Raw genomic sequence first — 10,167 nt, forward strand, 5'->3', positions numbered from 1 at the left:
GGAAGGAAAGGGAAAGAAGGGAGGGGAGAGGAAGGAAGGGAGGAAGGGAGGGAGGAAGGGAGGGAGGGAGGGAGGGGAGAAGAAGGGAGGAAGGAAGGAAGGGAGGTGGGGAGGAAGGGAAAAGGAAGGAGGGAAGGAAAAAAAGAAAGAAGGGGTTTGGGAGGGAGGGAGACTGATCACTGCACACACGCTTTCGCAAAGTAGAAGCAGAACTGAGGTGCTATTAGACCAGAAGCTGGGCCGGATTTTTTATTTATCGAAGGATTTAACTTAAAATACCATACATTGGGTGCTTCTGTATTACAAAGGATTTAGATTTTTTTTTCTAGTTGAAATAATAAACTTCAGTTATATACAAAGGTCAAAACAAACGCTGTCCTCCTGTTGTTCATCAGTTTGCTCTAGCGGGCCCAGTAACATCTCCATTTTTTTTTAGACTTGTTGTTACTGTTTTTGGCATATTGAATACCTCACGGGTACTCTCGGTAGCTTGCCAGGCTCTCGGAGAGGGGCAGAGGATTCAAACCCGGCTCGACCGGGCTGGCTGTGCGCAAGGCAAAAGCCCTACTGCTGTGCTATCGCTCCTTGCGTGAAATAACAATTTCTTCAAAAATTGCAAGATTAAAAAAAAAAGTTGGCAGATACGCAGCTCAGCGGTGGAGCACGGGTCTGTGGTCCGGGTTCGAGTCCCCAGAAGCAGACATGGGTCCTCATTGACCCCTACAATTTAGATATAATTAATTCCGGTTGTGTCAGCGGCCCCTGGCGGCAGCCCGAACTGAGCCGTGAACCGAGTCCTGCGCTTTGCAACCTGAAAGGGGGAAGCCGATTTTCGGGAGCTTTTGCTCTGTGTTCATTTCTATTGCCATCTAGTGGCGTATGTTGGAAGTGCTCTTACCGGAGAGATTGCCAAGCACCCACGTGTGGTTGATAAATTTGTATTTGTGAAATTGATCTGAAAGGAATATAGGATCAAGTGGGGGGAGTTTTTTTGTAATTACAGAGGGTTTCGATATTTATGCTTTATTATAAATTAGCATTACATGGAGCCAAAGTAATTTGAATTTCAAGGCTCTTTGGGGCAGAATCCTTCAACTTCCATATTAGGTAATTTATAATAACCTCAGCATCACTCAACAGAGAGATATTTATCCAGAAGTGCCATTTAAGTAGCAGGAAGGTCTGTATCTACAATTATTTTTATTTCTATAATGCACTTCTACCCCTGATTGTTCAACTCCTTTCTGGTAAAATTGTACAATTTCCTTTCCTTCTTGGGGTTGGTGGTGGAGGTGGTGGTTTGTGCCCACTTGGCAGTGCTCAGGGGTATTCCTGGTGCAGTGTTAGGGATCATTCCTGGAAGTGTCTGGGAACTTTATGTGGTGGTTGGCCATGTACAAGGTCACGCCTTAACTCTTAACTACCTTTCCCCCACCCTACTGCCCCCTACGTGGAATTTTAAACCAGTAGGTACCATTAAGACTGTGTGCATAAAAAAAAAACTCTTTGCCCCCCTCAAAAATGACTTGGCATCAACAACTTTCTTCTCTTTTGTGGATAATCTTTTCCCACTCTTCCTATCTTTAAAATAATCTGTTTTGAGAAACACAAATGGGACTATCTTAAACTAAGAAGCTTCTGCACCTCAAAAGAAACAGTGGCCAAAATATAAAGACAGTTTACAAAATGGGAAAGGATATTCGCCCAATACACATCTGACAAGGGGTTGATATCAAGTATATATAAAGTACTGGTTGAACTCCACAAGAAGAAAACATCCAACCCCATAAATAAATGGGACGGCGAAATGAACAGAAACTTTCTCAAAGAAGAAATCTGAATGGCAAAAAGGCACATGAGAAAATGCTCTACATCATTAATCATCAGGGAGATGCAGATCAAAGCAACAGTGAGATATCATCTCACACTACAGAGACTGGCCCACATCCAAAAGAACAAAAGCAACCGGATGTGGTGAGAAAGGGACCCTCCTTCATTGCTGGTGGGAATGCCGACTGGTTCAGCCCTTTTGGAAAACAGTATGGACAATTCTCCAAAAATTAGAAATTGAGCTCCCATTTGACCCAGCAATACCACTCCTGGGAATATATCCCAGAGAGGCAAAAAAGTATAGTCGAAATGACATCTGTACTTGTTTGTTCATTGCAGCACTGTTTACAATAGCTAGAATATGGATTTTTCCTGAGTACCTGAGAAGAGAGAACTGGTTAAAGAAACTTTGGTACATCTACACAATGGAGTACTATGTAGCTGTTAGAAAAGATGAAGTCATGAAATTTACATACAAGTGGTACTACATGGAAAGTATGCTAAGTGAAATGAGTCAGAAAGAGAGGGACAGACATAGAGAGATTGCATTCATCTGGGGAACATAAAGTAACAAAACAGGAGACTAACACCTAAGAATAGCTGAGATAAGTACCAGGAGGCGTGGAGGCCAGCCACACATGCTAGGGGGAAAGGCAGAGAAGGGGAGCACCAAATAAAGGGTGTTGGGAGGATCCTCCCAGGATAGGAGAAGCATGCTGAAAGTAGACTACAGACTGAACATGATTGCCACTCGATGCCTCTTTTGCAAACCACAACACCCAAAAGGAGAGAGAGAACAAAAGGAAATGCTCAGCTACAGAAGTGGGGTGGAATGGGGGGGTTGGGGGTGGGTGGGAGGGATACTGGGATCATTGGTGGTGGAGAATAGGCACTGGTGGAGGGATGGGTACTCGATCATTGTATAATTGAAACCCAAGCACAAAAATATGTAAGTCTACAACTGTAACTCATGGTGTTTCACTAATAAAAATTTTTAAAAATATCTGTTTCGTTTGTGTGTTTGCAGAGCCTTTTACTTGTTCAGTGAACGCTGCCAACTTCATGAGTTGTTAAACAAACTTATTAGAGCTGAATATTTACTAAGATTGAAAGAGCCCGGCAAGCTACCGAGAGTATTTGATATGCCAGACACAGTAACAACAAAGTCTCCAATGGAGACGTTACTGGGCCCGCTCGAGCAAATCGACGATCAACGGGATGGCCTTTACTTTTTTTACTTTACTTATTTACTAAGATGAGCTTAGTAATTTTTTTCTGTAAGGAGTGAGCTCTGCACTCTTCATATCTAATACTGCTCTACACTTTCCATATCTAATGCCAAATCTGCCAACCCTCCCCACATTGGATTGCTGGCCAGCCTTTAATTTAGCTAGATTTAATTTAGGACCAGCCCTGCAGAATGTGGCACCCCTTGGCCCCTGCTTTCCTCCCATTAAACATGGCACAGGGAATAAGATGCTCACCGGGCACGCAGCTAACCCTGGTGGGCTGCTCGGTACCCCATATGGTCCCTTGAGCCCCACTAGGAGTGATCCCTGAGCACAGGGACAGGAGTAAACCCCGAGTATCACCGAGTGTGGTCCAAATAAGAAACAAATAAAGGAGCCAGCACTGCCCCAAACTCTATCCTGTGTGGGCTGGTGAGTGGAAAAGGGAGTTTCCTCCTGCTTCATTTCTTCTTCCTGCTTCCCTTAGTCCCTTTTTCTTAGTCCCTTCTTCCCGCTGAGTCCCCTGCAAGCTTCCCTCTATGCGGGCCTGTCTGTGGCCAGGTCCTTTCTGCTAAAGAGCGGGTCCTTTCTGCTAAGGAGCATGGATAGAGAATCCCCGCTGCAGTCCTCTCCTGGGCAATAATCCTTCAACCCAACCTCCCCTTGTAAGAGCCAAACTGACACCATGTCAGGCAGCAGAAATCAGCAAAATCAGCTAGGCCTCAGGTCCAGTTCCTGGAACTGAAACTGTCTCCCAGCAATGAAACAATGTGCAACTGGCCACCCTGAATCCACCTGGGAAAGCTTCTGGGTTCAGCAAGTGGGTTCAATCAATCACAATGCCCCAGAAATTGCCTTTTGTTATCCCTAAAAGAATGAGCAGCCTATGTAACCATAAACTGCCAGTGGACACTATTGTTTAACTGTTGCCTGACCGCTGTTACCCTAGACACTTGCCAAAACACCTTTGTTTGGTAACTAAGTAAGATTTCTTTCAGAAATGATAAGGCATGCACTGCTTATGTAATCAAAAGTCAGGGTTGCTATCAAGACACCGTTCTGTGGGTGAGAGAGTTCACCCCAGTATACTGGAATAAAACTCCTACTGCTTTTGCATTATCGAGTTCGTGTCTCTGTCTGTCTCACCACTTGGGATCCCATAGTCCAGGGCTTAATACTCTCAGCGCTGAGCTGAATTGCTTTTCCTGAGTTCAGCCGTGGGTCAGCATGTAAGGAATGAGCAGTGAGCAGCCAAGGTGATACCTTGATGCCTCAGGCGGCTAGCCTGGAGTCTGCACAGCAGTGGGGGAAGATAGTGAAGATGAAAAAGCAGACACCTTGTTCTAGAAAGCAGGGGAAAGTGACATTCGAAGCCCCAAACTATGTTATTTTTTCCCTTTGCTTCTGGGGCTTCTCTCAATATTTTTCTGTTTCTCTTTTTTCCCTTGCAGTGGGGGCTCAGGGTGTGGTGAGGCCTCAATGACAGAACTTTCCGGGGATCCAATGCATGGCCATGTGCCAAGCCAGTTCTGCAGGTGACCTGGATAAAGAGCCTTCCACAGGACACTGGTCTATTCTTTCGACTCTGCCATTATGCATCCCCTCCTGAGCCTGAGGAAGAGGTAGAGTTGAGTGGACCCTTCCTTCAGGGGTCCAGAGAGCTGAACCCAGCCAGCCGGAAGGTGCCCTGAGCTCGCCTTCCTTCCCCCGTTGCCTGTTCAGATGGCCCCAGTCGCTTTCAAAATCTCGGCTGCAGGGCTGGGACGATCCAGCAGCCCTCTGCAGAGAATTGGACGGATCGCTGACATCTTTGATATCTTGCTTGCGTGTCTGTCCTGGTTTCTCTGCTTGGCCACCTCGGGGTGGGGCCTGAGGGGGTTGGCTACCCCGTTCTAGACTGCAGTTTTAGTTGATATCCCTTCTTTCCCCCTTTCTGCTGGTTTTATAAGCGTTTCCAACATCTGTTATGGTTTAAAGGGGCTCTTGCCTAGAAATAGTTCTTTCTAGGCCATGATATATTTCCCGTAAACCCAGTGAACGTATAGATACAAGGGCAATCCACTCCCTTGGTTACAAGGGAGTGGATTGCCAGCCAGCCATGGTAGTAAACGGAGACATTTGCCTGTCGTGCTGAGTCCTGTCCAATCAGGACTCCCCATTCACTTAGTGGGCGCACCCTGGGCTTGGCTGGAATCTGTCCAATCAAGACTCTCCATTCACTTAGTGGGCACGCCTGGAGTTGAGCCGTGTCCAATCAAGACTCCCCGTTCATTTAGTGGGCACGACTTGGCGCTGGGACGTGTCCAATCAGGACTCCCCCATTCAGTTTGTAAGCTTGCCCTGGTGCTGGCCCTGTCCAATCAGAATTTCCCATTCCCTTGTGGGCTTTCCCTGGCGTTAGTCCCTGTCCAATCAGAATTTCCCATTCCCTTGTGGGCTTTCCCTGGCGTTAGTCCCTGTCCAATCAGAACTCCCCATTCACTTTGTGGGTGTGCCTTGGCGCTGGGCTCTGTCCAGTCAGGACTCCCCATTCACTTTGTGGGCTGTCCCTGTCGTTGGGCCCTGTCCAATCAGAACTCCCCATTCACTCTGTGGGTGCGCCCTGGCAGGCCCTGTCCAATCAGGACTCCTCATTCCTTGGTGGGCGGAGCAAGTCCTCACTGACCCTTGTTTGGGAACAAGTGCAAGCAGCTGGGTTTCTTGCTGTTGGTCCCTTGCCAAGACGGGATTCCTGCTGAGACCCTTTAACTGCTTTTGCAGTTCGTAGTATCAGTGACATGACCGGGGACTCAGACGGCCCATCTAGAGGTCTGTACCCTGAAATGCTCTTTTCCAGATGCTTCTAGAGCTGTTAATTTTTGACGGCGTTGGTTTCCTTTCTTTAGCATCTTCTTTCTGAGCAGTAGTGTTTAATTTCGTTAGGGGAGATGTCTTCTCCGAATCCTCCTTGCGTCTGGAGGCACGCAGTCATCCTTTGCCTTGATCCCGCACACGAAAAGGGCCGACCCTGACATCGGAAGCGTCCGAAGGAGCCTGGTCCAGCTCTGGCGTCTGCTGGGTCTACCGCGGGGAGGACAGACCAGGGTCCAAGGATTTAGGGTTGCTCATGCCGACCCCGCTGTTCAGACTCCAAACACAGCTGAGACACACAGACTCCAGGACCTTCCCCTGGCTCAGTCACACAGCGAGTGAACAGCAGGGTGAGGACCGGCCGACTGTCTCTGGGAAATGTGGACGCACCTGCCTTACCCTCTTCAAGGCTGGCCCCCTTGCCAAGATGTCCTCTTTACAGCATTTTGGTTTGGTTCTTGGGGGTGGGGGCACACGTGATGGTACTCAGTATGCAATCCTGGCTCTGTGCTCGAGGTCACTCGAGTGTTCAGGTGCTCTTGCATGCCAAGCTGTCGGACCGGTTCCCCGTCTCCGATAATAAATAAATACTCCCCATGATGCTTTGAAGAGGCTGCCAGGAGTGGCAATTGGTTCCCAGGGACCACCCCAGGGTGGCCCAGCCGCCCTTTCCTCCTTCAGGCTAGCAAGGAGGAACCTCTTGGCCCAGAGGACCCCCCAGGACGCTGCCAGGCTCTGCTCCTGCTCTTCTCCCTCCCTGCAATCCTTCTAAAGCGTCAGGAACCCACCCCGGGCCTCTTCCCGCTCTGCGACAGTCTCCAACCAGAGTAAGCAGAGGGGCTTCTGGAGGCTGGAGGCAGACAACTTGGGAGTTTATCTGCAGTTTATGAATAGCTCCAGCTGGCTGAGCTGGACATTGGGATACACTGTTATGCAACGGGAGAAAAATAAGTCTTCTAAATGGAAGGAGTGGGATGGCAGCCTTCTGCCCAGTTCCCATGCCCCGGCCAGTCCCTGGAGCTGCGGCTGCCTGAGCTCCAGGTGGGCTCCCAGAATGCCCCCTATGTCAGGTCTCCAGATAGATGATGGGGATGGGAAGGAGGACGGAGTTGCCAGAGTTGCCAAGGTTGGGTAGTCACGCCCAGGCTGGTAAAACATCCTTGCCTTCCCAGAGAGGATGGAGTGTGGGGCACCTTGCAGAGCCACGGTGGGACAGGGTGGCCTGGCCGGTGTCTCCTGATCAGTGCGGACCTGGGCAAAGAGCCAAGGTCGGGGGCTCGGCCAGGACCCCAACCTGGGGGCTGCAGGACTGGGATTCTCAGGCGCAAGAGGGTCTGAGGGAGGTGTTCAGCGGTGGTCTGAGGCATAGGCAAATTGTGACATCAGGGAACACACCAGCATCCTACACTCAGCCTGCCCATCCCCCGGTCCTGTCAACTTCCCGTCAGGAAGGTTCTCCTCCTCCTGGGCTTGTGCAGATCACAGACCACCTGACGATCTCCGCCTTGCTCCTGCCCTCCTGAAGAAGTGGCCTCTTCCCAGTGGACCTGGTGTCCAGTACATGGGGCAGGGGAGAACCGGTGGCCCAGGGCCCTAGTGAGCGAAAGGGCTGAGTCCAGCCCCCTGCGCCATAGCTCCTGCTTTGGGTTGCACAGGCAAAGGACTACAAGGCTGCGGCCACTGTACCACAGCCACACGTGAGCCCCGACATGTGATACAGGGAAGGGGACAAGGACAAGGTGGGCCCTCAGTACACGGCGATCTGACCTTGGGAGAAGGGGGACAGTGGGGCGGCCTCGAGGAGGGGAGAAGCAGAGGAGGTGTGACCAGGCCATCTGTGCCAGTCACTCGCCATCCACAGTGCCCATGCCTGCTGGACTGGGGGCCACGGCACTGGATGCTCTCGCCTGCAGCTTTAGGCAGAGTGCTGCGTTTCTTGGCTGTGTAGCTGCCATTTGCCCATTGAAGCTGGATGCTTCCAGAAGGCAGATGCTGAATCTTATCCATCATTTTCCTAGCGGGCCAGGGCCCTAACCCACTTCAGGGACAGTCACCATAGCAACAGAGAACCCAAATCAAACCTGGAGTCGATGACGCTGTGATACGTGTGCGTGGGCGGGAGAGTGTGTGAGCGAGTTTTTACGTGAGTGTATGGTTTGTACAGATGTTTAAGTGTGTGAGCCGGTGTATGTGTTGGTCTCTGTGTACAGTTGAGTGTTTTGTGTGTAGTTAAGTGGGTTTGTACATGTATGTGTGTTGTGTGTGTGTGTGCCAGCGTATGGTACGGGGACAGGTCAATTGAAAACTATTCTGAAAAGATCATTTTCAGCCCACGGGGCTGCCAGAGCTGAGGGACCAAAACGACAGAGCGGGGAGGGTATTTGCCTGCATGTGACTGACCAGAGCTCAATCCCTGGCATCCCATATGGTTCCCAGAGCCTTGCCTGAAGTAGTTCTTGAGTGCAGAGCCAGGAGTAAGCCCTGAGCATTGCCAGGTGTGGCCTCCAAACCACCACCACCACCAATAATAATAATAATGTAGCACTGTAGCACTGTCCTCCCATTGTTCATCGATTTGCTCGAGTGGACCCCAGTAACATCTCCATTGTGAGACTTGTTACTGTTTTTGGCATATTGAATATGCCACAGGCTGGAGCAATAGCACAGCAGTAGGGCGTTTGCCTTGCACGCAGCCAGCCCGGCTGAGCCAGGTTCGATCCTCCGCCCCTCTCGGAGAGCCCAGCAAGCTACTGAGAGTATCTCACCTGCACGGCAAAGCCTAGCAAGCTCCCCGTGACATATTCGATATGCCAAACACAGTAACAAGAAGTCTCAAAATAGAGATGTTACTGGGCCCGCTCGAGCAAAAAAATCGAGGAACAATGGGAGGACAGTTGAATATGCCACAGGGAGCTTGCCAGGCTCTGCCAGGATACTTTCGGTAGCTTGCTGGGCTCTCCAAGAGGCATGGAGGAATCGAACCCCGGGTCGGCTGCGTGCAAGGCAAATGCTTTACCCACTGTGTTATTGCTCCAGCCCAATAATAATAATTATAATATTATATGATATATAATATAATAGCACTGCACTGTCATCTCGTTGTTCATCAATTTGCTCGAGTGGACCCAGTAACGTCTCCATTTTGAGACTTCTTGTTACTGTGTTTGGCATATCGAATATGTCACGGGTAGCTTGCCAGGCTTTACTGTGCGGGTGAGATACTCTCGATCGCTTGCTGGGCTCTCCGAGACAGGTGGAGGAATCGAATCTGGCTCAGCCACACTGGCCGCCTGCAGGGCAAACGCCTACCGCTGTGCTATCGCTCCAGCCCCTATAATATAATTCCACTGTAGCACTGTTGTCCCGTTGTTCATCGATTTGCCCAAGTGGGCCCAGTAATGTCTTCATCATGAGACTTGTTGTTACTGTGTTTGGCATATTGAATACGTCACGGGTGGCTTACCAGGCTTTGCCGTATGGGTGAGAGACTCTTGGTAGCTTGCCGGGCTCTCTGAGAGGGGCAGAGGAATCGAACCTGCCTTGGCTGGGTCAGCTGTGAACAAGGCAGATGCTCTACCGCTGTGCTATCGTTCCAGCCCATATAATAAAAATATATAATTATATAATATAATATCACTGCATCTCTGTCATCCCGTTGCTTGTCGATTTACTCGAGCGAATGCCAGTAACATCTCTATTCATCCCAGCCCTGAGATTTTAGCAGCCTGTCCTTATTCGTCTTTCCCTACAATTGGAAACTTTCAGGGTCAGGGAATGAGACCTGTTATAGTTACTGTTTTTGGCATATTGAATACGCCATGGGGAGCTTGCCAGGCTCTGCCCGTGTGGGCAGGATACTCTCGGTATCTTGCCGGGCTCTCCTAGAGGCATATATATATATATATGGATATATATATATATTTCTCTATGATGTGTTGCCTACTGTCTGAATCCCATCATGTTTGATGATGATAATATATTATAATGTAATAATATAATAATAATAAAAATTATCCTGAAAAAAATCATTTTTACCCACGGAGCCTGCTAAAATGGAGGGGGTGTGGCCTCTGCATGCCCTGTGCCCGTGCCCCATGCTATGACCCCAGAAGGTACGCCTGGAATTGGGGCTCTCTCTGCCTCTCCCATGGTCCCAAGGGGCTCTGCAGAGCCCCCTAACTTATTTTTATGCCTCTGGTCCTCTTTCTTCCAACCAGCTGATTGTCCTCAGAGCCCAGGGTCAGTTAGGCCAGGGCTG

This window comes from Sorex fumeus, unplaced genomic scaffold (assembly GCF_029834395.1).
Source record: "Sorex fumeus unplaced genomic scaffold, SorFum_2.1 ptg000033l, whole genome shotgun sequence".
Taxonomy (NCBI): domain Eukaryota; kingdom Metazoa; phylum Chordata; class Mammalia; order Eulipotyphla; family Soricidae; genus Sorex; species Sorex fumeus.